This window comes from Rousettus aegyptiacus, unplaced genomic scaffold (assembly GCF_014176215.1).
Source record: "Rousettus aegyptiacus isolate mRouAeg1 unplaced genomic scaffold, mRouAeg1.p scaffold_m13_p_4, whole genome shotgun sequence".
Lineage (NCBI taxonomy): Eukaryota > Metazoa > Chordata > Mammalia > Chiroptera > Pteropodidae > Rousettus > Rousettus aegyptiacus.
In genome coordinates, this window is record NW_023416307.1 from 95,648,588 (window position 1) to 95,669,612 (window position 21,025).

General features: G+C 32.8%; 1 pseudogene; it reads right to left on the bottom strand.

Moving 5' to 3' along the window:
* Positions 1 to 20,282: 20,282 nt before the first annotated feature.
* On the bottom strand, positions 20,283 to 20,401 carry LOC118601881 (annotated as a pseudogene).
* Positions 20,402 to 21,025: the final 624 nt, after the last annotated feature.

Sequence of the window (21,025 nt, forward strand, 5' to 3'; positions counted from 1 at the left end):
TTATTCTGATATCTCATAAAATAAATACTGTGATGTAAAATTAATAATACTTAAATACTAATATAAAGTTAATACATCTTAGATTACCTGATAAAAGAATATAGAGAAAAGAAGATAAAGATATTTGTTTAATATGTGTATATATACACATAAACTATATTCATAACAAAATAAGAAGGAAACACTCCTGACAATTACAGTTTTCATTTCTGTAATTGGTCACATGGTCAAGGCTGGTTTTTATAACTATCTATCTTCTTTTACTAAACATTGTTTATTCCTTTGCGTTCATAAAGCACCTCACTCGCGATAGCTTTTTACCTTCATTCCTGAATGATCTAGGACATTAGTAGTTCTTCCTGGATTGGGTTTTGTAGTTTTTCATTGGCCTTAATTTCAGGACATGGTTGCAGCATCCAGCGCAGCCTGCTTGATACCTGAGTGGGAACAGTGGAGGATGCTGAAAAGAAAGAGAAATATAAACGTGAATTCAGGAGGACCACTATCCACTGATGATGGAGTAGTGGCACAGTTTTTTGTTTTTTGTTTTTGTTTGTTTTTGCAAGCTGCTTTAATACAAGAGCATATAATTGCTAGCTAGGATAAGATCATCTTTGACACAATTACCTAACTCACATTCTATTATGATTTTTTTCTGTTCTGTCTGTTTGAGGCTATAAGTGTACTTTCCTGTCTCTGAGAAACACCACATTGTTTCCAGAACAGTTTGCACCTCCCCATCCTTAGGAGGGTTTGTTGAGGCAAGGCAACTCTTGGCTAGTCTCACAGATTGCAAGGACCTTGTCGGCTTGCAATCTGCTCTCCACACATGGTAATACTAAGAGATATCTAAAGGGACACTCTGTATTCCAGATGTACACTTCCTTGCCTCTATTATAGAGTAGTAGACTAATTTCTTTGGTATCCAAGGTCAGTCAGCCCAGTTAACACTGTAACTCCTTTCTCTCTATCAGTTGATTCAGAGGCATAGGAGCCCAAAGTGACTGAATGGCAGTCTAAACTTGAAGTTCAATGGAATAATTGTGTCTTCTGGTGGAAGCCTTTCTCATTCTGGAACTAAGGTTTCTAGGCTAGTAGAGCATATGGCAACAAGAAGCGAAAAAATTGCTAGTGGATTGCTAAGGGTGATAGTGAGTAGGATCATTCCTATTTCTAACTCCATTAACTAATGCATCCTGGCTAACAGACAAACAGCACCATATATTGGACACTGATTTGGAACTTATACAGCCTGCTGAAAAACTTTATCCCAGCTCTGAATGGTACCGCCACCTGTCACTGTAATTGAGTTTTCAAAATTTTATTCCTAATTCTATCAAAACAGCCACAGGATAGTGGAGAACATGGTAACACTACAAATTTAATGAGTAAGGACCCATTGCCACACTTCCTTTTCTATAAAGTGAATTTTTTTATCAGAAGCAATGCTGTATGGAATAACATGATAGTATCTAAAGCATTCCGTAGTTATAAATGGTAGTTTTGGAAGAAGCAGTACACATAGGGAAGGCATATCAGTGTCCAAAGTGTGTCTATTCCAATAAAGAAAAAAATGCTGCCACTTCCATAATGGAAGTTGTTCAATATAATCAACCTACCACCAGGTAGCTGGCTGATCACCCCAGGAATGGTGTAATGTTAAGGACTCAATGTTGCTTTCTGCAGCTGGAAGATTGGTTACTCAGCAGGTTGTAGCCAGGTTGGTCTTAGTGAGTGGAAATCTATGTTGGTGAGCTCATGAAGAAACTCCATCCTTACCACCACGTCATTTTGATCAGATGCCCATCGTGCAATGATTAGGGTGGCTATAGAAAGAAGCTGACTGCACTCTCATAACTGACATGAGAGCAAACCTTATATTTTATTTTACTGTCATCACTTCATACCTGATACATATCCACTTTCCCTTGCACGTAACATTTCTCTTAATGTATTTCATTCATCTCCTTAGAGACATATTATTTTTGTTAATGTATATTGTTGTTTTGTGTGAATGCTTTTAATTAGCATAAATGACATAGTATCATAGTTTGTATTCTGTTTCTTACTTATGAGAGATAAGAGAATGAAGGCTCGAAGAGATCAGGTAACTTACCTATGGTTACATAGCCTGCATATTCATATCTGAGATTTAAACCACAATGTGTTTAACTCTGAAAGCCCTTGTTATTTGCAATATACCATACTATCTCCATTGATTCACAACATAACCTATTCGTGACATTTGGAAAAGTTATTTTATAAGAGTTTTACTGCACTTACCTCTGTGTATATTGAAGGCAAAATTCAACTTTTTGAGATTGTAACTAAGAATACTATGCCATTTGTTCACTTCCTATTTGTACTTAATATCTACTCACATTGAAACTCACTATGACTTTAAAATGATATCAGTATCTGCAGTTTCTATATTGTATTAGTTTCTGTAAACTTAAGTTTATAAAATTTGAAAACTTTATCTCATAGAGGGAGAACTAGATGAAATATATGTCAGAATGATAAAGAATAATATAAAACTGAGTCTGTTAACTCACTTTCAGGAAACATCAAGCTGGTGGATAGTTTACGGTTTGCAACAATAACTTTTTTCATGTTGTTTGTGCCCTCCTTTTGAAAAAAATAAAACCTGAAAAATATCTTTGTCATATGATTATAATTTGTAGCCTTTAAAAAGAAGTAAATCGGTTATAAATTTAACAGCTAGGAACATTTCATGGGCTAAATACTTTCTAAAATTTGGTGACTGGAAAAACTATTTTCTAAGAGTAAGAAAGAAGAAAAAGATTGCAGCCAAAATGAGGAAAAAGAAAGAAGAAAAAGATTGGTCAAAATGAGGAAAATGTCAATAGTAACTTCTGCTAAGCATTCCTACAGCTGACTCGCTCTGTGACCACAACTCCCACCTCTCCTGCTTCCTTATCAGATGCATTTATTTGCTTCCCTCACAGCAGTAAATCTCCCAAAACACCAGTCTAGTTACTTCAATCTGAATGTGCAGGTGATGACTTGCCGTAGGCTATCCAGCTCCTTTCTGCTGCAGAAAGGAAAGGCCTTGAAACTAGGGGCCCTGTGACAGTTAGTGAGGTTAAATGAACATTCTGGTTTTAGATAATGAGGAATGAGATATAGGAGAGTGTCAGAAAAAGAGGACTCATGTCAATCACTGAGAAGTTTTGAAATTAAATGGAGAAAAACAATATGTGTTCTTGGACTTAGGATTTTCTGTTTTCTGAGAAGATTCTGAGCATACTTGATGTCTGCATGAGAGTGGGCACGCACATGTATTTGGCTTATTTTTGTTGTATTCTTTAAGAATGTGATTATAATGCAGGATATTTATGAGAATAATTAATTGATTGCTTTATCAATATAGAAGTCATCAGGTATCCAACTGTGAAGCTATATTTCAAATACAGGCATTCTTTTAATTATACTTAATTTTTCACTTATGTATGTTTTGCCTTTTCTTGTTCAAGCACCTTACTATCAACATTCAACAATAAATTGAAAGAGTTTTCCTAAGGAGGAGAAAATTTCCCATCTTTAACATCTCTTTTAAGTATGGCTACGCAAGATATAGTTAATGTAATAACATAGCGCCTCTCTTCCAGACTTGCTTTGCCCACTCATTAGGAGAATTTACCAAAATAGTATTCTTTTTGGACTGGTTAATCGCATCAGCATGAAATAAACTTGAGCCTTTATTAAATTTTCTAAGGCAGGCAAATTCCATTAGCATCTATCAGAGTTCATTGATTAGTGGTGGTAGAAAGGTCAAGAAATGCTTGATGCTATAATTTATTTCTCCTATATATAACATACTTCAAACAACATATTCCCACTTGTGGAATACAGGGTCATAGGCCAGCAGAAATAGGTTGAAATGTATTGGTAATTAACTAGAACAGAGAAAATAGCACATATAAGGTAAGAAAGGAAATAGCAACTCTTGAGTACCTTTTGTGAGTTAGATACTGTGCTAGATGATTCACATATATACATTTTCCAGGTAGGTTTTCTCAAAAACTTTACGAGATAGATATAATTATCCCCATTTACTATTGACAAATGTGGCTCAGAAAGCTGAATAAATAAATCTTATAGTCAGTAAAAGAGAGAGACTGAACTAGAATTTAGGGCTTTCTGACCAAGTTTGTATAATTTTTAGTATTAAAAATAATAAACGAAACAAATCAAGTGTTCAAAACAGGTAAGCCAACAGGAATTAAGAAATATATTAAGTTTAGTTAAAATTTAAAATAATATAAGCTTTTTTTTAAAAGGTTAATTGGAAATAATCATAGGGTAGGCCAAAAAGTTAGCAAACTGAAGACTCACTAGAACAAAGGAAAGAACATGGGCTAGGTAGAAAACCTGAAAGGACACCTTTGGCTCAATACCTGATGGTGAAGCAGCTTATAATTTTAACTCTAGCTACTTTCGAATTTAATAAGAGTCAGTAAATAAAAGTCTAGTTACAGTTACTCAGCTGAAAATTATAAATAACTAATCATCATGGATGTGTCCAAGATTTACCTCTTAATCAATGAATAAACAAACGTGAGATATTGCAAATGGGGAGAAAGAAAAAAAGAGAGAGAGAACAAGAAAGCTGGAAGAACAAAAAATTCATGGAGATTAAATAACATTCTACTGAAGAATAACTTGGTCAGGGAAGAAATAAAAAGAGAGATCAAGAGATATATAGAATCAAATGATAATGATAGTACAACATATCAAAACTTTTGGAACATGACAAAAGCAATCTTAAGAAGAAAGATCATATCATTACAGGTTTATTTCCAAAAACCAGAATGAACCGAAATAAACAACCTAACGCTTCATCTTAAAAAACTAGAAAAGGAAGAACAAATGAAGCCTAAAGTCAGTAGAAGGAAAGAAATCATCAAAATTAGAACAGAAATAAATGAAATTGAAAAGAAAACAAACAAACAAAAACAATAGAAAAAAATAAGTGCAACAAGGAGCTGGTTCTTTGAGAAGGTTAATAAAATTGACAACCCCCTGACTAGATTCACTAAAGAAAAAAGGGAAAGAACACAAATAAACAAAATCAAGGATGAAAGAGGGGAAATTATGACAGATACTGCAAAAATACAAAGTATCATGCAAGACTATTACTATAAAAATATATAAACCAAATTTAATAACCTGGAAGAAATGGACCAGTACTTAGAAAAATACAACCTTTGTAGACTAAATCTAGAAGAACTGGAAAATCAAAATAGACCAATCAGCAGTACAGAAATTGTGACACTCATCAAAAGCCTGCCAAAAAGTTAAAGTCCAGGACCAATGGCTTTACCAGTGAATTCTATCAAACATTCAAAGAAAGTTTAATACCTATTCTCCTTATACTCCTCTAAAAAATCAAAGAGGACGCAGTACTTCACAATTCATTTTATGAGTCCAGTATCACCCTGATACCAAAACCTGGTAAAGATAACATACAAAAAAGAAAACTATATCCCAATATCTCTCATGAACAAAGAAGAAAAAATCCTAAATAAGATACTAGCAAACTGAATACAGCAACATATTAAAATGATTAGACACCACAATCAGATGAGCTTTATCCCAGGGGCAAAGAGATGGTTCAATATACACAAATTGATTAATGTGATATACCACATAAACAAATTAAAAAATAGAAATCAGATGATTATATCAATAGATTCAGAAAAGCCTTTGACAAAATACAACATCCATTATGATCAAAATACTTAACAAAATTGGTATAGAATGAAAATACCTTAACTTAATAAAGGCCATATTTGACAAACCCTCAGCCAACATTATATTTAGTAGTGAAAAACTAAAAACCTTCCCTCTAAGACCAGGAACAATGCAAGTCTGTCTATTATTGCACTGTTATTCAATATAACATTGGAGGTCCTAGCGAATGCATTCAGGTAAGAGAAAAACCATTCAAATAGAAAATCAAGAAGTCAAACTGTCATTATTTGCAGATGCAATAATTCTCTATATAGGGAATCCTAAAGGCACCACAAGAACACTACTAGAAACAATAAACAAATACAGTAAAATTTCTGGATACAAAATCAATGTTTAAAAATCCACAGCATTCCTATACTCTACTAACAAAATGTCAGAAAAAGAAGTAGAAAAATAATTCCTTCTGCTATTGCAACAAAAAGAATAAAATACCTAGGAATAAATCTTACAAAACAAGTGAAGGATCTATATAATGAAAATGATAAGACTTTGTGAAAGATATTCTGTGTTCTTAGATTGAAAGAATAAACATAATTAAAATGACCTTATTACCTAAAGCATTATAAAGATGCAATCCCCATCAAAATCCCATGGCATTTCAAAAAAATAGAACAAAAAAACATCATCAGATTTGCATGAAAGCACAAAACACCCCGAATTGCTAAACCATCCTGAGAAATAAAAACAAGACTGGAGGCATCACTCTGCCTGACTTCAAAATTATACTACAAAGTGATAGTAATCAAAACAACATGGTACTGGCAGAAAAACAGACACACAGACCAGTGGAGCAGAATCGAGAGTCCAGAAGTAAACCAATATTTATATGGACAAATAGTTTTCAACAAAAAAGCCAGCAACATACAGTGGAGAAAGGAAAACCTCTTCCATAAATGGTGCTTGGAAAACTAGAAAGCCACCTGCAAAAGAATGAATCTAGAGTGTTTTCTCTCACCACACACCAAAACTAACTCAAAATGGATTAAAGACCTGAATATAAGTCCTGAAACAATAAAATGCATAGAAGAAAACTTAGGAACTAAACTCAAGAACCTTGGACTTAAAGAGGATTTTATGAATTTGACTTCAAAGGCAAGGGAAGTAAAAGCAAAAATAAATGAATTGGACTACATCAAACTAAAAAGCTCTGTTTAGCAAAAGAAATTGTGAAGAAGGTAAAGAGACAACCATCCAAATGGGAAAATATATTCGTAAGCAATGCTTCTGATAAGGCCTAATATCCAAAATATACAAAGAACTCATACAACTCTATAACAGCAAAAAAACCCAAACAATCCAATAAGAAAATGGACAGAAGACCTGAAAAGACACTTCTCCCTAGAGGACATACAAATGGCCAACAAATATATGAAAAGATTCTTAACATCACTAGCTATTAGAGAAATGCAAATCAAAACCACAAAGAGTCACCATCTCACATCTATTAGAATAGCTATAATCAACAGAACATTTATTAACAAAGGTTGGAGAAGATACATAGTGGCTGTCCCAATTTACAGTCCCACACTGCTGGTGGGACTGTAAATTGGGACAGCCACTATGGAAAACAGTATGGAGTTTCCTCAAAACATCTACTCGGTATTTACCCTAGAGACTTGAAAACTCATATCTCAAAAGATATTTGCATACCGATATTCATAGCAGCATTATTCACAGTGGCCAGGACATGGAAGCATTCAAAATGTCCTACAATAGAGGATTGACTAAAGAAGCTGTGGTACTTATATACAATGGTATATTACTCAGTCATCAGAAGATATGACATACTACTATTTGTGACAACATGGATGGACCTTCAGATAATCATGCTAAGCGAAATAAGCCGGACAGAAAAAGTTGAAAACCATATGACAGCTCTTATATGTGGAATCTAAACCTAAAAGTAACAAATGAACAGAACAAAGAAACATAGACTCATGGAAATGGACAATAGAGTAGTGCTTACCAAAGGGTACAGGGAAGAGGGCGAGTAGATAGGATAAAGGGAGCCGAATATGTGGTGACAGTAAGAAATCTAATTATGAGAGGTGAATTCACAGTGTAAAAAAAAAAAAAAAAGTGTGTGTGTGTGTGTGTGTGTGTGTGTGTGTGTGTATATATATATATATATATATATATATATATATATATATATGCCTTACTGTTAAAGTGTACAGCTATAGGCAACATTTAGAGTTTTGATGTAAACCAAAGTTTTCCATTTAATTTTGGAAACTTGATTTCTCCTTTTTCATCTTCCTTACATTTCCATGTTTTATGACCCATGGGACTTTCTCCCCTGTAAGATACTTTACCTGGCATTAATTAGCTCGATTAAAAAAATTACTAAGCAATTCCATAGGCTGGTCATAAGTGCAAACTTGCCACAACTTATAGTTGAAAACTGAAGAATTGAGATACCTAGATATTTTAATTTATGTATGAATCACTCATTCATTCAAGATAATATTACTGAATGTTAAGTGCTGAGGATAGAAAAATGAATAAGACATGGCCCATATTTTTAAGAAAATCATCTAAAACTTAGAAATTAAGAATTTATAGCATATTCTTTCAATGTTGGGGCATTGCTTAACAAGCTTATTCAAGCATTATTTAATTCTCTAGGAAAATATACTTGTGTTTGTGCTATTTCATGACAACTAAGGGCTGGGATTCCAAGAAGTTACGTGTTAACTTAAAGATCTATGTGCAATGAGTGGGCAGAAAGGCCAAAGACGCTGCTAAACATCCTACAATGGAGAGTTCTCCCTATGACAAATAATTCTCTAGTCCAAAAGGTCAATAGCGGTTGAGACACTGCTCTAAAGAGATCAAAGGCCACTCTATTTGGGAATTCAGGGGACCTTTGTTTTCCTTGGTGAGAACAGCTTCAGTATAGTTTTAGCAGTTTCTACCATGGACTAAGGAAGGGGAGGAAGTCAGGAAATGAAGCCTACAAGTGAAAATGTTTTTGGTAGTGAAGAGGATAAGATAAAGTAGTAATGTGAGAGGTGAGGCAGGGTTGTAGAAAGAATAACTGATGATACCAAAATATTTTAAAATATTCAAATCAACTAAAAATTTTCATTTTCATTTAAATGTTTGATGTCTTGAAGCGATAACCTAAGCAACAGTAGCAATATATTATTTTGATGAAAGATCTTTACAAATTCCATATCTTTAAAATGCAGGAAAATGATAATACCTAATTATGTTCATATCTACATAATTGTAAACATTTAGCAAAGAAAAAAATGGATGATAATGGAAATACCTTTATGTTTAAAGTTGATTCTCACAATTAAATACTTTATGAAAATCTTGAAAGCTATTGTCATTCTGCATTTTTGAATATAACTATTAAATTATTCAAGTAGCTTGTTAACAGTCTTTTATTTATTAAGTATAGCTATCCCTTGGAAAAAAATTAAAAAAATAAAACTTGGCCTTGAAAAATTACTCCAGGAAACACAAGAAAAAGACCAGCCTACCCAGAGAAATGCTAGATCAGCCACAGTAGGGTAACCAGCAAGACACTCTCTAAGCTTTCCCAGGATTATACACTTAATCACAATTCACTGAGTAGGTAGCTGACATTACAGAAGTTTAGCTACAGGAAGCATAATGCTTCAGTAGACATCTGGGATCAGAAAGATGGTGTTAGAAATAATTGACAGCTAATTGCTGCTAGATTTGCACTAGCAAAGTGCAGAGTCATATCTGTGTCCACTTAACTCGAAAAGATAGACTTGCCCAATGCATGTACCACAGAAATCAAATTATACCTACCTGCAAGATAGTCTAAAAAACATAGATTTTTAAACTTTCAAATTTCTGCGCTTATAGGAAAACAATTTTAAAAATGAAACAATTTGTCAGGGAGAGAAAGAATCAAAATTTTACTTGGGGAGTATTAGTTATGAATGTCTCTTAGATATGCTGCTGAAAATGTTCAGTGGGAGTTTGGATTCATTAATTATGGTATAGCTTGGTACTGTAGTCATATATTTAGGGATTTGTATACAAATGTTATGTAAAACCTTGGGCCTGGGGACAAAGAAAGCAGAAAAGAGAACATTCCAAAATGTAGGGGTTGAAAGAAAGAGCACAATCTGTAAAAGGAGTTTTAGAAAGAGTGATTGACTAATAAGATAAGATTTACTTGAGGAACTTCACTGTGTCTGAAGATATTTGAAATGTCTATTATAAGAAAGAGGGAATGATTCTGTTTAATAATGGCAGATTAATCAGATACATTTATTTACATTCTTTTCCAAAATGTCATTAAAATCATAAGGACGAATAAAAAATAAATTCACAAAAACTAAGGCAAAAGATAGAGGTGACAGAAAAGAGACATCAAGATTTAAAAGCATAGAAAACATTGAAAAAGTGACAACTTAGTTTAACAACCGAAACCCAAGTGCCTTCCAGATCATAAACCAACAAAAAGCAAGCAGATTGGCACTGCATAACTTCAGAAATCTCATAAAATAGAGGCAGCAGTCCTTTGGAGGCCTTATGCTAAAGGTGGGCTACAGCCTGGTAGTCTGTGAGAGAGACTCCAGACAGGTTACCATACTGAAAACAGAGGGACTAAATGAGGCGATTCAATTGTTAAGCTAAATTGAATAATTAAATGAGGAAATGCCTATATTCCCCAGTCAGTTACAAAAAAGCCAACAATTTTTATTTCCCTAGGTAAGAGATTAGAAGATTATTTTCTGGAAAAACTGACCAGTCCAAGAGAAGAACTGACCATTTTCTGGTTCCCCTTTAAACTAACTGATTTCTTTCAGATCATATCTGTCATCAAGTTCTGTCAAGATTAAAGCTGCAATGATTCTCTTAAATATTTTAAAAAATCAGTAATTAACACGATGCTTTATATAATATTACATCCTTAAAGCAATAACAGGATTGCTAAAGCAAATTTCTGAGTACAGAAAAAGAGCTACTCTAAGTTTAAAATATAATAATTGTGAAAAAATTTTGAAAATATAACAGTTAACAAATCTTCCAGAAAGAAGACACAAAGATGTAGAAATGTAAACTACAGTATAAAATATGTTTTAGCATAACAATCTTCCTGAGATAAAAACAACATGCCACATCCAAAAATTTGATACCCAAATATAATTGGACTTAGAGCCACATTGGAAATTTGACAATGTACAATATGCAAAATTACAAGGGACACTATCTGCAACCCAGATTTTAATACCCATTGAAATTTTCAATCAAGTCTGAATTTAGAATATGGACATGTTCAAACTTAAGTACATTTACCTTCCATGTACGTTCTCAGAGAACTACTTTAGTTTATTCATTATTAAACAAGATACACAAAATAGTATATTAAGCAAAAAAAAAAAAATTAAAAGAGAGAGAGAGAGAGAAAGGATGCAGGAACCAGGGGGTCACACATAAATGTGGTAGAGAGAGCTCACAAAATAATAGTGAAGAAAGTCCAAAGTGCACAGCTGTACAGCAGGCATAGAAAACAACCAGTAGAGAATACAGAAAAACAGAGGGCTTCAGATAGATACCTTCAAATTAAAAGGGAACTGATCAATAATTCAATAGGTTTGGAATTACTGAGGAGGACTTTTATCATTCTTGTATGTATTTTGAGATGTATTAATGACAAGTACAAAGAAAGCAGCAAATAAATAAAATGAGGTAATTATTACATTCTAAAAAGTTATAAAAATAAAGGAAATGTAATCACGATATACATTAAGACTCAGCTATGTATATTTACATAATAATTATAAATTAAAGAGTAAATATTGACGTAATCAAGTTTGAGTTTAATGAGTTTAATTGTATTTGAAGATAAGCTGTGTTGTGACGTGGGGATGGAATATATCATGGAGTAGAAACATTTTTTTTCAGTTTATTGAGATATAATTGATATACATCACAATGTAAGTTTAAGGCAGACAGCATCATGGTTTGACTTATATATATTATGAAATGATTATCACAAAAAGTTTAGTTAGCATCCAACATCTCATATAAATACAATAAAAAGAAAGAGAAAGAAATTTCTTGTGCTAAGAATGCTTACTATTTACTCTCTTAACTTTCATAAATATCGCATAACAATGTTACCTATAGTCAACATGTTGTCATTGCATCCCTGGTAATTATTTTATAACTAGAAGTTTGTACCTTTTGACCACCGTCCTCTAGTTCTACCTCCCTCCATGCCCCATCTCTGGTAATCATAAATCTGATCTCTTTTTTTATGGCTTTAGTTTTGTTTTGTTTTTCAGATTCCACATATAAATGATATTATACAGTATTTGTCTTTCTCTTACATATTTCATTTAATATAATGCCCTCAAGTTTCATCCACGTAGTCATAAATGGTAGGATTTCTTCATTTTTATGGCTAAAAAAATATTCCATTTATATATATATGTACATATATATAATGATATATATATATATATATATATATATATATATATATATTCTACTTTTTATCTATTTAGCCATCGATGGACACAGGTCGTTTTTATATCTTGACTATTGTCAATAATGCTGCTATGAACATAAAGATGCAGATATATTTTTAAGTTAGTATTTTTATTTTCTTTATATTCTCAGAAGTAAAATTGCTAATTTATATGGTAGTTCTATTTTTAATTTTTTGAGGTTTCTCCATAATATTTTCTATAGTGGCTGTACTAGTTTATAATGCCACCAACAGTGCACTTTTCTCCACATTCTTGTCCAGATTTATCTCTTGTATTTCTGATTACAGCCTTATTAACTAGGCATGAGATGACATCTCAATGTGGTTTTGGTTTGCATTTTCCTAAAGACTCATGAATTAAGCATCTTTTCATGCACTTTTTGGCCAATTGTATATCTTCCTTAGAAAAATGACTGTTCAGGTTTTTTGCCTATTGATAGTAAAAAGTCAGTAGATAATATATTAACTGGAATAATTCAAAATAATAGTTTTATAGAGACAATTATCAGAAGAAATGACAATAATTTAAAAGTTTTTTTCTCTGGAAATGGGAATGAGTGGGAGGTTAGATAAGAGATGACTGTTTTGTTAAAACTTTTCACCTTATATATTTTTTATATTTTATTTATATTTGATATAATATATAGAATATAAATTAAATATGTTATATATAAGTAAAAGTGGGAATTCAATAGAGGAAAAATTTGATGAGAAATTTGAAAATGTACTCATAAATTTGCTGAGATAGAAAAGTTATTTTTGTCATTTACAAATATGGTTTCACTGAGTGTATATGAAAGCTCTACTGGAATGGGTTATAGAAAGGAGATAAGAAAACAAAGAGAGTGAAACATAAAATATTTGATCAAATTTATTATAATTAAATTTCAGGGACATAAGGTGATACCACAGGCATATATGTTCAAAGAATTTGTTTTAAAAGTTTGGATAATAGAAGAAAATGATATAAATATTTTGCTTACTTATTTTTCCAGGATATTGAAAGCACCTAAGTTACATCAGTAAAATTTTATTACATTCATAACTTTTACTTTCTCCTTCAACATAGAGACAATACCAGGAAGTTTTTGTTGGATGCCAAGTACACTTTGTGAATAAAGTTATATGTATAGCTGCCTTCAAGTAGGCCTTCCTGCCTGCAGCTATATAAATGGTATTTCTTCAGTGTTAATGCTAATGCACTTTTTCTGGGCTTCTTTATTGTTCACAAAGTGATTATTACCAAAATTAAAAAACTTTTATAGCATGAGGTTTTCGAAATAGAGAAAACATGATCTCCTAGAACACTTACATCTCACATTTGTCTCACAAGTGTCAGAAACTCATTTATTCTCTGCATATCAAAGACTTGTTCCACTATAAGGTTATCTATTTAATAGAGTAATTACTATTTTACAATGTATGCATTAAAATAACTAGATGCCTATCAGTGCTATGTAATAAAATAAACTTTGACAATTGCATCTATTGTTTTCTTTCTGAAGCTAATGTTTATCCTTAACTTTGTATTTGCTTTCAATTTTGTTTGGCAATAGTATGAATCTTGTTCAAGGACTAAAACTTTGGAACTTTACGTTTAGCAACTAAATTCATCAACTTCATGCAAAAAAAGCAATATTTTTTTATTAGTTCTTGAATAAAAAACAACTAATTTGGTTGACTAATGAGATCAATTTGCTTTGTTCGAAAATTATGCAATAGCTTTAATGGTTTTATGATGCTATTTGACTAACTTTCAATACAAACAATACCCCAAGGAATAGAAGTAGATGAATCACTGGTCTAATAAAAGCCAATTTTCACATATAGTGTTCTTATTGTTGGCACTTTTTTTTTTTTGACTGTTTATATAAAAACATCATGTCAGATTTACTTGCTATAACCATCCAATTAATTCTGCACTTAAAATGTAATAGACATATTTATAATGTAGAGTTGTTGGATTTATGTTATGTTTTTCTTTATATTTATAATTTAGTAGTCCATCTCTTTGAATGAATAATCCATTTCAGTTATTCAATGATATAATAACATTATTGCAAAAATCAAAAGTTAAAATGTAGAATGTACAGAAATTAATATACAAATGACTGAAAATGGATTAGCTCAAGTGAATTATATATTTTTTTTAGCTAAAATGGAGTGTCACAATCCTGTAGCTGGTACATATTCTAAGGCTATAATGATGTTTGACATATAGCAAGATGTCTTTGGAAAGAATAAAGAAATGTCTATTTCAAATTCGTGAACTGCCTAGTGACTATTGTTATGAGACTGGATTCCCTCACAAGTAGCCTCAGATAGAGATTAGCACAGACATTTATTAGAGATCTTGAGATCAATACCTGTGGAAGAGGAGAGTTAATGAAGGTTAGCTTGCATGGAGGGAGAGGTCATGCTCCATTGCAATCTGAATAGATGTCCAGCCAGCCCTACTAGGAGTTCTGAAAATGGATGACCTTGAGAACTCCGAACTCCCACACAACACAAAGCGTTTGCCCAAACGGTGCCCTACGAGACTTGACCAAGTACTTGCCTGGCTTTTACCAGCACTAGGCCTCATTCCCCAACCCAGAGCTGAGTCTTTGTTCAAGAAAATACAATGCCGACGAACCCCAAAGTTTACATTGTCCCTAGCTATACTCACATTGCCAAACCATTTTCAGTCATTTTTCATTTATTCCCCTTGTGTAATTTTTATTTACCAGTAAGCCCTTACTTGCTTTCTTTTGTTATTATTATTATTTTTAATTCTGCTAGTCCCTTCTTGTTTTCTCTCTGATTTCTTTTTAAAAATGTGTTACCTTTGTCTTAGTTGGAAATGAGCTTAGTTTGTACTGGAATCTCTCTCTCTTAGTGCAGTAATCTGAATAAAATCTGTTTTGCCACTCTTAACAAGTACCTTATGCTGTTTTTCTTTGACATCTTTCAGAGAAATTTGAATTGTAGCAAGGAGGCCAGACCTTTATATAATCCTATTTATTAGCCATTGGAAGGAGGCTGCCCTGGGACCAGATATGATCTTAAATAGGACAATTTTCTTCAGCAGTGGCAATTTCAACCCTCACAGCAGCTAGGGAAGTAGTCAGTCCTGACAACTACTGTAGTAATTCACTTTCTATGTTTCAATTTATAACAGTACTTCTTCACATATTTTTTATTCATTAGCTGTTATATTAATAGTTCAAAAAGATAAATGTTATTTCTCTCCTAAACATAATAAAGAAACCATTTCCATAAAGTAATTTCATACTGATGTTGCTATTTATATAAGCTATAAAGTATCTTGAAATTCAGGTGACCTAAATATACTTTTGAAAACAGCCTACTAACCTAACTGACTTCTCAAAATTGCTCCTGAACCTTGAGCCTATAAAGTAAAAAAAATTACCGAAGAAAAAACCCACATATTTCCTCTCTCTGGATGTTTTACATTTGCAAATGTAAATGGATGCTAAACCATATGTTATATAGTCTTTGTAATAAGTGCTTGTAGTTTTATTCACAACACATTTTGTAAAATCTATTGTGGCTTCCTCAATCTCACACAGCTACAGTCTTTGCTTCAGGTAATACAGTTAATGCCTATTCCACTTTGCATACATAGAGAACATAAAACTTTTAAGTAACCCACAATGTAAAGAAAAACACAAATGACATCTGCACAGAGGTATACAAGTATATTTTACAACAATAGCAGCTCATTGGCTTCTAAGTCCAAATGAGTCCAAAATTCACAGATAGTAGCATATTCCCCAAAAGGAATCAGTTGGCACTAAAAAGGCAGTAAATGTAGGCGCACAGCACTGAAACAGGATCTAGAAAAGCTAATTTTGAATCCCAGTTTTACTTTTTTCTGTAACCTTGAGGAAACAACTTTATTACTTTGAATCTATTCTAGAACTATTCTGCTTTTATAAGTTTTTGTAAATATAAAATTGGAAATAAATGTAAATTGCTTTGAAAAAGACTTGCAAAATTGGTAGGAGTAATATAAGCAATAATAAAAGCTGTCATCTTTTAAAATACTTGCTGTTATCCAAGTACTTTGCATACTGTGTCAACTGATCCTTACAAAAACTTTGTGGGAGAGGTATCCTGATCTCCACTTGAATGAGGAAACTGAGTTAGAGAGAAACTGCGACGTGTCCAGGATCTTTTCACTCTAACTCCAAGCCCATTGATTTATCCTAATATACAGGGACTCAGTAAGCAGAGAGAATGGAGGGCTGGGTAGATGAATAATGTAGTATGTCACTTGAGAATATGAGAGGACTGGGGAAAGGATCATCCTTTAACAATTGGACTAAGGCTTCTGCCACCAAAACAGGAGGGGATGAGGAAGAACTGAGCAGATACTGATATGTTTGAAGGTGATGTCGCTGCCAAGAAGATTAGTGAATATCAACCAGGTGGCCTCTATTTTCTGTCTGTAATAAGAAGGTAGCTCTTTTACTGAGGGGAAAATTGTGAAAAGGTCTGATAAGATTGACAGTTGAGGAGAGAAGCTAAGGTTAAAAATAAGTGATAGAATCAACTAGAAATACACTGGAAACCTCCCAGGCTATTCCAAAGACCATTTTTCCAGGCTATTTTGAGGACCATCAATTTGTCATATTCCAATCCATTAAAAATGTGTGATTTTTCATGAGAATGCATAGCAGCCTGGGTATAGATGTTGAGAAGGCAGAAGCTTTGAATAATTCAGAGCTGGGGTTTGACCTTGAGAGTGGCGCAAATGGAGAGAAGAGAAAAAGGAAGGAAAGACAATCAATCTCCTAGCTGTGTTTTCCATCTTCCTATTGGATTGCTCTCTTTTTATTTTTTTAATTTATATTTTTCTCTACTAACATATACTATTTAATAGAGTCAACAAATTTTTCTCTTTCCTGACAATGTAACAAAAATTTTCATCCCAATGCTTTGAGATTTGGTTCACATTAGCTCCAGACAAGTGGTCACTCTGTGATCTGACCAGCAGAGATGGTACAGTGAGACCCTAACCACATAGGTGGTCTCAGGACAGAGGCTGCAAACAGGAACAAAGGCCCTCCCTTGCTATTGTGAAGATATGTCTGTGTTAAGAAAGAGATTGCAATAACATGATTTCAGATTTTAAAATGCAAGTAGCTGTGACCTTGTATATATCACTGGTACAACACTCTATTCCATTAGCTTTGTCAGGAACAAACAATTTAGATTTTTTAAAAAGATAAATAAATGAAAGGAGCTTGGTCTCAAATACAGCTTTAAATGTAGGCAAAGATTGATGCATTTATTTTGAATGTAAAAGTTTTTCCCAAAACATGTTTGTACCTCTGCATACAAATATGCTTCCCAACCCACTCTTTACATATAGGTTGCCTTGCACTGCCTCCCCTCTGTACTCTGACTTATGCTTGGGACTTATTATTGCTCTTATTACTGTGGGAGAACTTTGGGGTCTTCATGCCACAGGTAAAGTTAAGAAGATACAGTTTGTGCATTTTCCTAAAGAGCAGCTTTCTTATGAAGACACCACCTCATTTTTGCTTGTGTTTACTTCACACTTTTAAAGAGTGGAAAGAAATACAGCAGCATGCATATCGGCCTATAAAAAATAGAATCTCCCAACCCTTCCTTGCATTCGTTTCTCCTATTATATTGCTTCTTTTTTTTATTCCCATAATGTTTATCACCAGCTGACATACTACGTATATATGTTTCTCTTTTTTCTCTAACTCTCTCCACCACTCTAGTAAGTAAGCCCATGAAAAAGGAGCTTCATTTTGTTCACACCTACATCATAGACAACTAGATTATCTACAACTACAGAGTGAGTACTCAATAAATATTTGTCGAATGAATTAATAAAAAACAAATTACCGATATGTCATAAAAATTATGAATAACCCAATAAAATATGAAGATTTAGAGTTTGGAAAACTTAACAGTGATTTAAAAAACGGGTAAGATAAGTTGAGGTTGTATTATTCTTGTTTCACCAGTGAAGTGAAATGGCTTGAGGAACTCTGTATTCTGAGGTCAATGTGATCTGAACTTTAATCCCAGCATTCATCAGCAGGGTGCGCTATAGCCATATGTCCGTAAATGTGACTCGGAGCTTATTCAGAACCTTCCTACAAACCATCTGAAAATAATTTTATACTCTAAAAGCAGGGAAAAAAACTTGTGAGTCAGAAAGAGAAAATTGTAGGCACACCTGTAGTTGTTATCAATGTCTCTCCAGGGGAATGTAGTTGTCGTGAGCTTCCGGGCTGCTGCTCCACTATCTTCTTTAAAAAACAGATTTAGAATAACAGCAACAAAGTTGATAGTTTCTATGATAAACCATTACTGCTAATGTTTAGTTTCATGTTATATTCTTACTACAGTAGTGCAAATTTTTTGAAATGTCTAATGAATAAGGGAATACATTATTCAAAGTTTAGTTTATCGTATGATAAACTGTGGAGATAACGTCTATAGTCTCACTGGGCCTGTAGCCCCAACAGCTTGCAGGCACCTTGGAATTCAACAACTTTGGCCCAACCTCCAACATTGGAATGACTTCTGCAATATTTTTATCCTGTTTCTGCTAGAAATTTTGCAGTGAAAATTCACCACAATACAACATTTATTTGTTATATTTGTATCTAATGTCAATAGCATACTTCTTAGTAACCGAGTTAATTAAAAACCTCTGTACTAGGAGAGACCATTGGTTCCTTTTGTTCAAAGGAGGAAGAAGTGATTGAAATATTTGTTGTTTCACAAACTATATAGACAGACTGGTAATTTGAACAAAAGAGTAAATATAGTTAGAGACTACTTCACATGCTGGTTAAAAGCATAAATTATTTGCATCTCATCAACTAGGGTTTAAACACCAGCTCTGTCATTTTTTTATTTTAGGCAAGGTACTTGAGCCAGGTGTTCTATAACCTTGGGGGCATTCAGAAACACCAAGGGAAAGTTGGTAAAAATCAAAGATCTTCTATTTCAAGAATCCTAGACTTCATATTATTTAATGTTCTCTAGGTGGTTCAGATACATACCAAAGTTTGTAAATACTCAATAACTGTTAGCTATAATTGGTTCTCAAAGTTGTTGTTTTATAAAGTTTATCTATACTAGTAGGTCAGAAATTTGGCCTACTGAACTTCAGTTGAGGGGAGACTATATTCTCTTCTACTTCCTACCCAAAGGACAAACAATTTTGTTAAGTCTAGCCAACTATAAATTAAATTGACAATGTTAAAAAAAAAAGTAAGATTTATTAATATAAATTTTAGAAAAGATTAAGTTTTCTGTAAGAAAAATGTTTGAGTTAATAACAGAGTTGTTTTTGTTTGTTTATTTTAATCCAGCTTTTTGAAGATGTCATGATGTCTTTATGATTGTATGTGTCTTAGGAGACTACTTTAAAACAACTTAACTGTAAATAAGGAAAACAAGTTTACATGTATTATAGTTCATAATGCAGAAGATCTAATATAGCTCTCTTATTAAGATCAATGTTTTCTTGCAGGTTAAATACTATATTGAAATATTTTTTCTCATATCTGTCTTGCTCTATGAACATAAATTGGTGTTGAATTAAGATTTTCAATAGTTGGATAGTCTGACGGAGAATGTTTCAAATCACAAGAAATGCAAAGTTCCATTTAGTTTCTGTTCTTTCTTGCTAATTTTGAGTCTAAAATCTATCATTTAGGTAAAATAGAAACTATAAGTTTCAAAGAGAAAAACATCAGAAAGTCATCACACTGCAAAAGGAGAAAATCAGAGTTACTATAAAGCAAGCAGTAAGTGAAAGCTTTTGCTGATCTAATCCTCTAAGTTTCTTTGTGATTTTCCAAAAACATGGTGAAGAATGATATGCATCATTCTCAGAGTTTAGTTGATGACTTAATGTTAAAAGAAAAATTTTAAATGACCCATGAATATATCTTTATCTTACTCTATTAATATCATTGATATAGACTAAATTTCAATTTTTTTTTTTTTTTAACACCTACAGCACCTGGTATTCCTAGGTGGTCTCCCATCCAAGTACTAAGCAAGCCCAACCCTGCTTAGCTTCCTAGATCAGACAAGATTGGGCATGTTCAATGTGGCATAGCCATAGACTAATTTTCAAATTTTAAATCTAGACATTTTGGACTTGTTAGCTTTACTGACCCCATTTGGCTGGTTTCAAATTTCCTTTGCTTAAATAGTTAAGCAACGACAAAACGTATATTTCTTTCACCTTAACCAGCAATGTCCTAAAAGTCTGTTTTCTGTTTCCAAGCAGTTGCCATTATAAATAGTGAAGACACGCATTCACTCTCAGATGTTTTTATTCAGCCTCATGGCTTTAATTATACCTGAAGTATCTGCTTTTGGTGTACATAGTATGTATGCACACACATACACGTACACACAAATCATTTCATATATTAATAGTATATTTGCTTCTGCAATAAAATTTATCCATCATTTACCTTGATACTAGAATAGGTTCAAAAAAATCTCATAATCAATCTTAGTTCTGCCCACTCCCCACATGTATTTGTCTATCAAGCTTGACACTACATTCTTTGTCTTAATTTTTTATTCCTAGTATCTTGTCCTAAAACTAATATGTAAAATATTGCTAATTTGTATATATTAATTCTGTCAATATTTTATAATATTCTGCTCCAAATTAACAGATTAATTTTTCTAAAACAGCGCTATATCTATGCTTATAAACTTTCAGGATTTCCTTGG